Source organism: Salvelinus sp. IW2-2015, linkage group LG4q.2 (genome assembly GCF_002910315.2).
Source record: "Salvelinus sp. IW2-2015 linkage group LG4q.2, ASM291031v2, whole genome shotgun sequence".
NCBI classification, from domain to species: Eukaryota; Metazoa; Chordata; class Actinopteri; order Salmoniformes; family Salmonidae; genus Salvelinus; species Salvelinus sp. IW2-2015.
In genome coordinates this window covers 12,667,752-12,681,666 of record NC_036843.1, presented here as the reverse complement: position 1 = coordinate 12,681,666, position 13,915 = coordinate 12,667,752, and the positions used below count along the sequence as shown (strand labels likewise).

General features: G+C 44.3%; 1 protein-coding gene across 4 annotated transcripts in view; it reads right to left on the bottom strand.

The window, feature by feature from the left end:
• mnat1 (MNAT1 component of CDK activating kinase) overlaps positions 1–13,915 on the bottom strand; it is a 70,158-nt gene that overhangs the window by 33,476 nt on the left and 22,767 nt on the right. The window lies entirely within an intron of this gene.

The following is a 13,915-nucleotide window of genomic DNA, read 5'->3' as shown; positions in this document are numbered from 1 at the left end:
GTGCATTCAGTATTGTTGCAATTGTCATTATTACAAATATGTGTGTGTGTGTGTGTGTGTGTGTGTGTGTGTGTGTGTGTGATATATATATTTATATTATTATATATATATATATTTTTTTTTTAAATAAAATCGGCATCGGCTTTTTTTGTCCTCCAATAATCGGTATCGGCATTGAAAAATCATAATCGGTCGACCTCTAGTACGGACCTGCTATTTTTATTCCTTACAACTGGAACCTCCATCAGGAGCTAGCCAGCTAACTAGCTACAAGTCTTTGATAGCCACGGCTAATGGTCTTCACCTTTTTCTCGGTCACCAGCCAGCCTTAGCTCGGACAATACCTGCCAGTCTGCAGAGCGCGATATCAACCCAGAGTCTATCGGACTGCTTCTCATAAAACACATCACCGGATTTCTGCAGCGCTGGATCATTACACCGGATCGTCGCAGCAAGCTAGCTGCAATCAAGTGGCTACTGTTATCTAACGCCTCTGTCCCGAAGCAAGCACCAGTTAGCCTTGAGCTAGCCTCGAGCTTGGCCCATATACCAGCTAATTCTAGGGCTACAATACCTTGTTTGCCAATTGGCCTGGACCCTTTATTGTCGACATGGAGCCCCGCCGATCCATCATGACTGGACTGCCGACGAGACTACATCGGGCGATCACAACAGGCTATTCTGTTACGACGTTGCCAAATTAACCATTTGCTAGCCCCGGCCCACTAGCTTTCTGAACGGTGGGTCCCCTGCTCGCCTAGCGTAGTAGTGACTACCGAACGGCACCCTGACTCACCGATTGCTGCTCTTTTCAATAACACGGTACCTCATTTTGTTTACCTGTCGGGCCCCAGCCTCGAACTCCTGTATGTACCAAACTAACCCGCTCTGCCCATTCATCGCCATTTACCCGTCGTTGTCTTAGCTCGTCTGGCCTGTGATTGCTTTATGCCTCTCTCTAATGTCAATATGCCTTGTCTACTGCCGTCTTGGCTAGTTCTTATTGTTATATTTCACTGTAGAGTCATCAGTCCCACTCAACATGCCTTAGATAGCTCTTTTGTTCCACCCCACACACATGCGGAGACCTCCCCTGGCTTAACTGGTGCCTCAAGAGACGAAACCTCTCTCATCGTCACTCAACACCTAGGTTTACCTCCACTGTACTCACATCCTACCATACCATTGTCTGAACATTATGCCCTGAATCTATTCTACCACACCCAAAAATATGATCCCTTTTATTCTCTGTCCTCAACGCACTAAACGACCAGTTCTTATAGCCTTTAGCCGTACCCTTATCCTACTCCTACTCTGTTCCTCTTGTGATGTAGAGGTTAACCCAGGCCCTGTAGCCCCCAGTTCTACACCTATTCCCCTGGAGCTCTCATTTGTTGACTTCTGAACTGTAAAAGCCTTGGTTTCATGCATATTAACATCAGAAGCGTCCTCCCTAAGTTTTTTTATTCACTGCTTTAACATACTCCGCCAACCCTGATGTCCTAGCCGTGTCTGAATCCTGGCTTAGGAAGGCCACCAAAAAATCTAAAATTTCCATCAACCACAACATTTTCCACCAAGATAAAACTGCCAAAGGGGGTGGAGTTGCAATCTACTGCAGAGATAGCCTGCAGAGTTCTGTCATGTTATCCAGGTCTGTCCCTAAACAGTTCGAGCTCCTACTTTTAAAAATCCACATATACAGAAATAAGTCACTCACTGTTGCAGCTTCTTTGGACACCGTGTTAACTTCAACCGATCGCTGCCCGCACCTGCCCGCCCGTCTAGCATCATTACACTGGACGGTTCTGACTTAGAATATGTGGACAACAAACACCTAGGCATCTGGTTAGACTGTAAACTCTGCTTCCAGACTCACATTAAGCATCTCCAATCCAAAATTAAATCTAGAATCACCTTCCTATTTCGCAACAAAGCCTCCTTCACGCATGCTTCCAAACATACCCTCGTAAAACTGACTATCCTCCCGAGCCTGGACTTCGGCGATGTCATTTACAAAATAGCCTCCAACACTCTACTCAGCAAACTGGATGTAGTCTATCACAGTGCCATCCGTTTTGTCACCAAAGCCCCATATACTACCCACCACTGCGACCTGTATGCTCTCGTTGGTTGGCCCTCGCTTCATATTCGTCGCCAAACCCACTGGCTCTAGGTCATCTATAAGTCTTTGCTAAGTAAAGCCCCACCTTATCTCAGCTCACTGGTCACCATAGCAACACCCACCCGTAGCACACGCTCCAGCAAGTATATTTCACTGGTCATCCCCAAAGCCAGCTCCTCCTTTGGCTGCCTTTCCTTACAGTTCTCTGCTGCCAATGACTGGAACAAACTGCAAAAATCACTGAAGCTAGAGACATATCTCCCTCACCAACTTTAAGCATCAGCTGTCAGAGCAGCTTACCGATCATTGCACCTGTACACAGCCCATCTGTAAATAGCCCACCCAACTACCTCATCCCCATAGTGTTATTTATTTTTTTGCACCCCAGTATCTCTACTTGCACATCATCTTCTGCACATCTATCACTCCAGTATTAACTTCTTTATGATAGGGGGCAGCATTTTCACTTTTGGATGAATTGCGTGCCCATAGTGAACTGCCTCTTACTCTGTCCCAGATGCGAATATATGCATATTATTATTACTATTGGATATAAAACTCAGAGGTTTCTAAAACTGTTTGAATGATGTCTGTGAGTATAACAGAACTCATATGGTAGGCAAAAACCTGAGAAAAAATCCAAACAGGAAGTGAGAATTCTGAGACTCGTCAATGTTCAACTCATCGCCGATTCAATTCCCTGTAAGATATGGATATGTTTGCACTTCCTACACCTTCCACTAGATGTCAACAGTCTGTAGAACGTGGAATGAAGCTTATGCTGTGTTGTGGGGCCGGATGGGAGGGGAATGAGTCAGTGGTCTGGCAGATTGCCAGTTCTTGGTCACGCGCTTTCCTCATGATATCGCCTTGGGTTCCATAACTTCTACAGACATGAAGGAATGCTCTGGTTGGAACGTTATTGGATATCCAGTGGGGAGAACAAGTATTTGAAACACTGCTAATTTTGCAGGTTTTCCTACTTACAAAGCATGTAGAGGTCTGTAATTTGTATCATAGGTACACTTCAACTGTGAGAGACGGAATCTAAAACAAAAATCCAGAAAATCACATTGTATGATTTTTAAGTAATTAATTAGCATTATATTGCATGACATAGTATATGTATAAAAACCTAACATAAGTAAAACCTGCAAAATCGGCAGTGTATCAAATACTTGTTCTCCCCAATGTATATGATAACAACATCCTGAAGATTTCGTCCGAGTTCGCCTACATTTGCGCGAGCGTTTGGACATGTGCACTAAACATGCTAGCAAAAGTAGCTACTTAGACATAAGTAATGGACATTATCGAACAAAACAACGATTTATTGTGGAACTAGGATTCCTGGGAGTGCATTCTGATGAAGATGATCAAAGGGAATATTTATGATGTAATTTCGTATTTCTGTTGACTCCAACATGGCGGAGAAATGTTGTTATGTTTGAGCGCCGTCTCAGATTATTGCATGGTGTGCTTTTTACGTAAAGTTTTTTTTAAATCTGACACAGCGGTTGCATTAAGAACAAGTGTATCTTTAATTATATGTAAAACATGTATCTTTCATCAAAGTTTATGATGAGTATTTCTGTTATTTGTGGTCCCGTGTGGCTCAGTTGGTAGAGCATGGCGCTTGCAACGCCAGGGTTGTGGGTTCATTCCCCACGGGGGGACCAGGATGAATTTGTATGAACGTTCCAATTTGTAAGTCGCTCTGGATAAGAGCGTCTGCTAAATGACTTAAAAGTTAAAAAAGTTAAAAAGTTATTTGACATGGCTCTCTGCAATTTCTCATGATATTTTGGAGGCATTTCTGAACATGGCGCCAATGTAAACCGAGATTTGTGGATATAACTATGCACATTATCGAACAAAACATAAATGTATTGTGTAACATGATGTCCTATGAGTGTCATCTGATGAAGATCATCAAAGGTTAGTGATTAATTTTATCTCTATTTCTGCTTTTTGTGACTACTATCTTTTGCTGGGAAAATGGCTGTGTTTTTCTGTGGCTATGTACTGAGCTAACATAATCGTTTGGTGTGCTTTCGCCGTAAATCCTTTTTGAAATCAGACATGTTGGTTGGATTCACAACATGTGTAGCTTTAATTTGGTGTCTTTCATGTGTGATTTCATGAAAGATTGATTTTTATAGTAATATATTTGAATTTTTTCTGGCTTTTGGCCAAGTGGGACGCTACCGTCCCACATATCCCAGAGAAGTTAATGCTAAATTGTAATTATTTCGCAACTATGGCCTATTTATTGCCTTACCTTCCTAATATTACTACATTTGCACACACTGTATATAGATTTTTCTATTGTGTTATTGACTGTACGTTTGTTTGTTTATACCATGTGTAACTCCGTGTTGTTTGTGTCGCAATGCTTTGCTCCATCTTGGCCAGGTCGCAGTTGTAAATGAGAACTTGTTCTCAACTGGCCTCCCTGGTTAAATAAAAGTGAAATAAAAAAAATGGTTTGATGAAGAATGCTAAAACCTAAGAAAGAAATTGAGATACCTATCCAACCTTTCCAACCAAAAACAGAGACCCAGAAAACCTGAGTCCACGCCTTCACTAAAATGAATCACAAAAACAATACAGAAATACACTACGGAAAAAGAAATAACAGCACGTCAGAAATCAGCTCAGTGTAATTGAAGAAACCACACACTAACCACTTCTGGGAAAATTGGAAAACAACACAGAGTTATCTAAAACGGAAATGTATGGGTAAACCACTTCTCCAATCTTTTTGGCCCTATAACAAAGAACAAACAGAAAAAAACATATACATGATCAAATAAAAATATTAGAATAAACTATTAAAGACTACCAGAACCCACTGGATTCTCCAATTACATTGAATGAACTACAGGACAAAATACAAACCCTCCAACCCAAAAAGGCCAATTTAAATTGGCTATACTTAAACTCTAACATCATCCTCAGCTCTGGCATCTTCCCCAATATTTGGAACCAAGTACTGATCGCCCCGTTCAACAAAAGTGGAGACAAATTTGACCCTAATAACTACCTTGGGATATGCGTCAACAGCAACCTTGGGGAAAATCCTATGCATTATCATTAACAGACTCGTACATTTCCTCAGTAAAAACAGTGTCCTGTAAAATCCATGTACACAAAAAACAAGTGAGAGGTTAAAATTGGCAACAACAAAAAAAACATTTCTCTCCACAGAGCCGTGGGGTGAGACAGGGATGCAGCTTAAGCCTCACCCTCTTCAACATATATATCAACGAATTGGCGAGGGCACTAGAACAGTCTGCAGCACCCAGCCTCACCTTACTAGATTCTGAAGTCAAATGTCTACTGTTTGCTGATGATCTGGTGCTTCTGTCCCCAAGCAAGGAGGGCCTATAGCAGCACCTAGATCTTCTGCACAGATTCTGTCAGATCTGGGCCCTGACAGTAAATCTCAGTAAGACAAAAATAATGATGATCCAAAAAAGGTCCAGTTGCCAGAACCACAAATACAAATTCCATCTAGACACCATTGCTCTAGAGGACACAAAAAAACTATACATACCTCGTCCTAAACATCAGCGCCACAGGTAACTTCCACAAAGATGTGAATGAGCTGAGACACAAGGGCCTTGTATGCCATCAAAAGGAACATCAAATTTGACATACCAATTAGGATCTGGCAAAAAAAAAAAACTTGAATCAGTTACAGAACCCATCGCCCTTTATGGTTGTGAGGTCTGGGGTCCGCTCACCAACCAAGAATTCACAAAATGGTACAAACACAAAATTGAAACTCTGCATGCAGAATTCCGCAAAAATATCCTCTGTGTACAACGTAAAACACCAAATAATGCATGCAGAGCAGAATTAGGCAGATACACGCTAATTATCAAAATCCAGAAAAGAGACGTTAAATTCTACAACGACCTAAAAGGAAAATTTTCCCAAACCTTCCATAACAAAGCAATCACCTACAGAGAGATGAACCTGGAGAAGAGTCCACTAAGCAAGCTGGTCCTGGGGCTCTGTTCACAAACAAACCCCACAGAGCCCCAGGAAAGCAACACAATTTGGCCAAACAAATCATGAGAAAACAAAGAGAGAAATACTTGACACATTGGAAAGAATTAACAAAAAAAGAGCAAACTATGATGCTATGTGGCTCTAAACAGAGAGTACAGAGTGGCAGGGTACCTGACCACTGACTGACCCAAATTTAAGAAAGTTTTGACTATGTTCATAGCCTTGCTATTGAGAAAGGCCGACGTAGCCTGTCTTCTCTTGAGAGCCAGGTCTGCCTATGTGCACACTGCCCACAAAATGAGGTGGAAACAGAGCTGCACTTCCTAACCTCCTGCTAAATGTATAACCATTTCCCTCAGATTACACAGATCCACAAAGAACTGGAAGAAAAAAAACTATTTTGATAAACTCCCATATCTACTGGGTGAAATATCACAGTGTGCCATCACAGCAGCAAGATTTGTGACCTGTTGCCACAAGAAAAGGGAAATCTGTGACAAACAAACACTATTGTAAATACAACCTATATTTCTGTTTATTTATTTTACTTTTTGTACATCGTTACAACACTGTATATAGACAATGACATTTTAAATGTCTTTATTCTTTTGGAACGTCTGTGAGTGTAATGTTTACTGTTCAATTTTGTTTATTATCTACTTCACATGCTTTGGCAATGTTAGCATATGTTTCCCATGCCAATAAAGCCCTTAAATTGAATTAATTGAGATATAGGGCCACTCGCTCTTCCGGGTTGGAGCGAGTAGTCGCATTTCGCTTCGCTCCACAGGTAGTATTACATTTCATTTCATTACAGTACAACGGTTTGATTTGTTTGATCTTAGCAATTTTTTCTTAGCTAGCTACATAGCCGTCTTTGTATCAAAGATAATTGTGTAGTTTAGAGTAATTATCGAGGTTAGCTAGCCAGCTATTTTCGTCCTTCTAACGTAGTCAACACTGCTAGCTGCTAGCTAGCCAGCTAGCTAACTTCTACCGAATAGCAGCACTGTAGGAACTATTACATTACAACGGAACGACTTGATTAGTGTAGTGTTAGCTAGCTACATAGTTGTCTTTGCTGTCTTTGTATCTAAGATAATTGTGTAGTTTAGAGTAATTATCGAGTAATTATCGAGGTTAGCTAGCGCCGCCGTTCTCCTACCTAGTCAACACTGCTAGCTATGCCAACTATCATTTTAGTAATAAGATTTTTTGCAACGTAAGCTTAACTTTCTGAACATCGAGACGTGTAGTCACTTGTCATTACACTCCTTTGCATTAGCGTAGCCTCTTCTGTAGCCTGTCAACTATGTGTCTGTCTATCCCTCTTCTCTCCTCTCTGCACAGACCATACAAATGCTTCACACCGCGTGGCCGCTGCCACTCTAGCCTGGTGCCCAGCGCGCACGACCCACGTGGAGTTCCAGGTCTCCGGCAGCCTCTGGAACTGCCGATCTGCGGCCAACAAGGCAGAGTTCATCTCAGCCTATGCTTTCCTCCAGTCCTCGACTTCTTGGCACTGACGGAACATGGATTACCACAGATAACACTGCTACTCCTACTGCTCTCTCCTCGTCTGCCCACGTGTTCCCGCACACCCCGAGAGCTTCTGGTCAGCGGGGTGGTGGCACTGGGATCCTCATCTCTCCCAAGTGGACATTCTTCTCTTTCCCTGACCCATCTGTCTATCGCCTCCTTTGAATTCCATGCTGTCACAGTTATCAGCCCTTTCAAGCTTAACATCCTTATCATTTATCGCCCTCCAGGTTCCCTGGAGAGTTCATCAATGAGCTTGACGCCTTGATAAGTTCCTTTCCTGAGGATGGCTCACCTCTCCACAGTTCTGGGTGACTTTAACCTCCCCACGTCTACCTTTGACTCATTCCTCTCTGCTCCTTCTTCTTCCACTCCTCTTCTTTTGACCTCTCCCTCTCACCTTCCCCCCTACTCACAAGGCAGCCAATACGCTTGACCTCATCTTACTAGATGCATGCTGTTTCTCCACTAATCTCATTGCAACTCCCCTCCAAGTCTCCGACCACTACCTTGTATCCTTCTGCCTCTCGCTCTCATACCACACTTCCCACACTGCCCCCACTCGGATGGTATCGCGCCGTCCCAATTCGCTCTCTCTCCCCCGCTACTCTCTCCTCCATCCCCTTCATCTCTTCCCTGTCTCAAACCTTATCCAACCTATCTCCTGATTGCTCTCCTCAAACCTCCTCTCCTCCCTTTCTGCATCCTTTGACTCTCTATGTCCCCTATCCTCCAGGCCGGCTCGGTCCTCCCTCCTGCTCCGTGGCTCGACGACTCATTGCGAGCTCACAGAACCGGGCTCCGGGCAGCCGAGCGGAAATGGAGGAAAACTCGCCTCCTGCGACCTGGCATCCTTTCAACTCCCTCCTCTCTACATTCTCCTCTTCTGTCTCTGCTGCTAAAGCACTTCTACCACTTCTAAATTCCAAGCATCTGCCTCTAACCCTAGGAACTCTTTGCCACCTTCTCCTCCTCCTGAATCCTCCTCCCCCTCCTCCTCTGCGGATGACTTGTCAACCATTTGAAAAGAAGGTCGACGACATCCGATCCTCGTTTGCTAAGTCAAACGACACCGCTGGTTCTGCTACACTGCTACCCTGTGCTTTGACCTCTTTCTCCCCTCTCTCTCCAGATGAAATCTCACGTCTTGTGACGGCCCGGCGCCCAACAACCTGCCCGCTTGACCCATCCCTCTCTTCTCCAGACCATTTCCGGGACCTTCTCCTTACCTCACCTCGCTCATAACTCATCCTTGGACCGCTGGCTACGTCCCTTCCGTCTTCAGAGAGCGAGAGTTGCACCCCTTCTGAAAAAACCTACACTCGATCCCTCCGATATCAACAAATACAGACAGTATCCCTTCTTTCTTTTCTCTCCAAAACTCTTGAACGTGCCGTCATTGGCAGCTCTCTGCTATCTCTCTCAGAATGACCTCTTGATCCAAATCAGCTCAGGTTCAAGACTAGTCATTCAACTGAGACTGCTCTTCTGTGTCACGGAGGCGCTCCGCACTGCTAAAGCTAACTCTCTCTCTCTCTGCTCTCATACCTTCTAGACCTATCGGCTGCCTTTGATACTGTGAACCATCAGATCCTCCTCTCCACCTCTCCGAGCGGCATCTCCGGCGCGCCACGCTTGGATTGCGTCCTACCTGACAGTCGTCCTACCAGGTGGCGTGGCGAGAATCTGTCCCGCACCACGTGCTCTCACCACTGGTGTCCCCCAGGTCTGTTCTAGGCCTCTCCTATTCTCGTTACACCAAGTCACTTGGCTCTGTCATATCCTCACATGGTCCCTCTATATTGCTATGCAGACGACACACAATTAATCTTCTCCTTTCCCCCTTCTGATACCAGGTGGCGAATCGCATCTCTGCATGTCTGGCAGACATATCAGTGTGGATGACGGACGCACACCTCAAGCTGAACCCGGCAAGACGGAGCTGCTCTTCTCCCGGGAAGGACTGCCCTTCCATGATCTCGCCATCACGGTTGACAACTCCATTGTGTCCTCTCCCAGAGCGCTAAGAACCTTGCGTGATCCTGGACAAACACCTGTCGTTCTCAACTCACATCAAGCGTGACCCGTTCCTGTAGGTTCATGCTCTACAACATTCGCAGGTACGACCCTGCCTCACACAGGAAGCGGCGCAGGTCCTAATCCAGGCACTTGTCATCTCCCGTCTGGATTACTGCAACTCGCTGTTGGCTGGGCTCCCTGCCTGTGCCATTAAACCCCTACAACTCATCCAGAACGCCGCAGCCGTCTGTGTTCAACTTCCAAGTTCTCTCACGTCACCCCCGCTCCTCCGCTCTCTCCACTGGCTTCCAGTTGAAGCTCGATCCGCTACAAGACCATGGTGCTTGCCTACGGAGCTGTGAGGGAACGGCACCTCCGTACCTTCAGGCTCTGATCAGGCCTACCCAAACAAGGGCACTGCGTTCATCCACCTCTGGCCTGCTCGCCTCCCTACCTCTGAGGAAGTACAGTTCCCGCTCAGCCAGTCAAAACTGTTCGCTGCTCTGGCACCCAATGGTGGAACAAACTCCCTCACGACGCCAGGTCAGCGGAGTCATCACCACCTTCCGGAGACACCTGAAACCCCACCTCTTTAAGGAATACCTAGGTAGGATAAGTATGCCCTCTAACCCCCCCCCCCCCCTTAAAAGAGTTAGATGCACTATTGTAAAGTGGTTGTTCCACTGGATATCATAAGGTGAATGCACCAATTTGTAAGTCGCTCTGGATAAGAGCGTCTGCTAAATGACTTAAATGTAAATGTAGATTGTGTGAGTGCCATTCAGAGGGAGAATAGGAAATGCAAAAAATGTAAGTGCCTTTGAACAGGGTATGGTAGTAGGTGCCAGGCACACTGGTTTGTGTCAAGTACTGCAACGCCGCTGGGTTTCTCACACTCAACAGTTTCCCATGTCTATCAAGAATGGTCCACCATCCAAAGGACATCCAGCCAACTGTGGTAAGCATTGGAGTCAACATGGGCCAGCATCCTTGTAAAACACTTGACACCTTGTAGAGTCCATGCCCTGACAAATTGAGACAGTTCTGAGGGCAAAGTGAGGTGCAACTCAATATTAGTAAGGTGTCAATGGTTTTGTACACTCAGTATATGTGTTTTCAAGTAGTCAGATGTTAAGTATTTGGTCCCATATTCCTAGCACGCAATGACTACATAAAGCTTCTGACTCTACAAACTTGTTGGATTTACAGTTTATTTTGGTTGCATTTCAGATTATGTTGTGCGCAATAAAAATGTAATGGTAAATAATGTGACACGCCTTCTCAACACGTCTGAAGTTGAAGAAGCGTGCAATTGGAATGCAGACTGCAGGAATGTTCACCAGAGCATTTGCCAGACAATTTAATGTGCATTTCTCTACCATAAGCCAGCTCCAATGTCATTATAGAGAATTTGTCGTCAGTTTGTACAACCAGCCTCACAACCGCAGGCCACGTGTAACCCCGCCAGCCCAGGACCTCCACATCCAGCTTCTTCACCTGTGGGATCGTCTGAGACCAGCCACCCAGACAGCTGATGAAACTGAGGAGCATTTCTGTATGTAATAAAGCCCTTTTATAGGGGGAAAACTCATTCTGCTTGGTAAGGCCAGGCTCCCCACTCACAAGTGGATGAGCCTATGACCTCCCAGGCCCACCCATGGCTGCGCCCCTGCCCAGTCATGTGAAATCCATAGATTAGGGCCTAATGAATTTACTTAAATTGACTGATTTCCTTATATAAACTGTAACTCAGTAAAACTATTGAAATTGTTGCGTTTATATATTTTTTTCAGTATAAATAAGAGTAAAATATGTTTCTGAACACTTCTATATTAATGTGGATACTACCATAACAGATAATCATGAATAATGATGAGCGAAATACCTGAGGCACCATATCCAGATTCGTCGGTCGGAATGCCAGACAGTGAAGCATGATTAATCACTCCATAGAACACGTTTCCACTGCTCCGGAGTCCAATGGCAGCGAGCTTTACACCACTCCAGCCGACGCTGGGCATTGCGCATGGTGATCATAGGCTTGTGTAGCTCCTCGGCAATGGAAACCCATTTCATGAAACTCCTGAAGAACAGTTCTTGTGCTGACGTTGCTTCCAGAGGCAGTTTGGAACATGGTAGTGAGTGTTGCAACCGAGGAAAGACAATTTCTTTACACGGCAGTCCAATTCTGTGAGGTTGTGTGGCTTACCACTTCACGGGTGAGCCATTGTTGCTCCTAGACGTTTCCACAGCACAATAACAGCAGTTACAGTTGACCGGGGCAGCTCAAGCAGAGCAGAAATTTTACGTTTAGACTTGTTGGAAAGTTGGCATCCTATGATGGTGCCACGTTGAAAGTCACTGAACTCTTCAGTAAAGGCCATTCTACTGCCAATGTTTGTCTATGGCGATTGCATGGCTGTGTGCTCGATTTTATACACCTGACAGCAACGAGTGTGGCTGAAATAGCCGAATACACTATTTTGTAGATAAAAATATGACACCTTGAAATGGGGGGACTAGACACAGTGTTTTCATTTCTAAAACACACACAGTACCAGTCCAAAGTTTAGACACACCTACTCAAACAAGGGTTCTTCTTATGTTGTAGAATAATAGTGAAGACATCAAAACTATGAAATAACACATATGGAATCATGTAGAAATCCCCCCCAAAAAGTGTTAAATCAAAATATATTTTATATTTGAGATTCTTCAAATAGCAATCCTTTGCCTTGACAGCTTTGCACACTTTTGGCATTCTCTCAACCAGCTTCATGAGGTAGTCACCTGGAATGCATTTCAATTAACAGGTGTGCATTGTTAAGAGTTGTGCTATGACATGGTAGGGGTGGTATACAGAAGATAGCCTATTTGGTAAAAGTCCATATTATAGCAAGAACAGCTCAAATAAGCAAAGAGAAACAAAAGTCCATCATTACTTTAAGACATGAAGGTCAGTCAATACAGAACATTTCAAGAACTTTGAAAGTTTCTTCAAGTGCAGTCGCAAAAACCATCAAGCGGGTACTATTTAATGAAGCTGCCAGTTGAGGACTTGTAAGGCATCTGTTTCTCAAACTAGACACTCTAATGTACTTGTCCTCTTGTTCAGTTGTGCACCGGGGCCTCCCACTCCTCATTCTATTCTGGTTAGAGCCAGTTTGCACTGTTCTGTGAAGGGAGTAGTACACAGCGTTGTACGAGATCTTCAGTTTTTTGGCCTTCATTTCTCAGAACAAGAATAGACTGACGAGTTTCAGAAGAAAAGTATTTGTTTCTGGCCCTTTTGAGCCTGTAATTGAACCCACAAATGCTGATGCTCCAGATACTCAACTAGTCTAAAGAAGGCCAGTTTTATTGCTTCTTTAAAATCAGCACAACAGTTTTCAGCTGTGCTAACATAATTGTAAAAGGGCTTTCTAATGATCAATTAGCCTTTTAAAATGATCAACTTGGATTAGCTAACAAAACGTGCCATTGGAACACAGGAGTGATAGTTGCTGATAATGGGCCTCTGTACACCTATGTAGATATCCCATTAAAAATCAGCCATTTCCAGCTACAATAGTCATTTACAACATTAACAAAATCTACACTATATTTCTGATCAATTTGATGTTATTTTAAAAAAGGGACAAAAAAATGTGCTTTTCTTTCAAAAACAAGGACATTTCTAAGTGATCCCAAACTTTTGAATGGTAGTGTACTATCAAATAAAAAGGTGACATTCTGTACTGTCGCCTCATATGACAAATTTTATCTCAAATACAAAATGCTGGAGTAGAGCCAAATTAAGTTTTGGCTTCACTGTCCAAATAAATACAATGACAGTCACCTCCTTCCACCACTGAGCGCTCTAATTCGTCTCCATGTGCCACTCTCCACCAATCAGATCAGGGCTCTTGGCAGGTGGGAGGGCCTTAGTCAAAACAAATTGTTTTTGTCACATGCTTCGTCAACAACAGGTGTAGTTTAACAGTGAAATGCTTACTAGTGCCAGTCTGTCCCCGTGGAGACAGACGGCTGGGCACTGTCTGATGGATGGGCTGTGTTGGGTGATGAGAGGAGAGGGCCAATGACGTCGACGAGTGTTTGGACAAGGGGGCCCGGCGTTGAGAAAGCACTTCCTGTGTGTGCTGACAGACAGCGAGGTCCAGGAGAAGCAGTGAGAGGGAAGGGGCAGAGGGCTGGTGCAGGGGAACTGGTTGG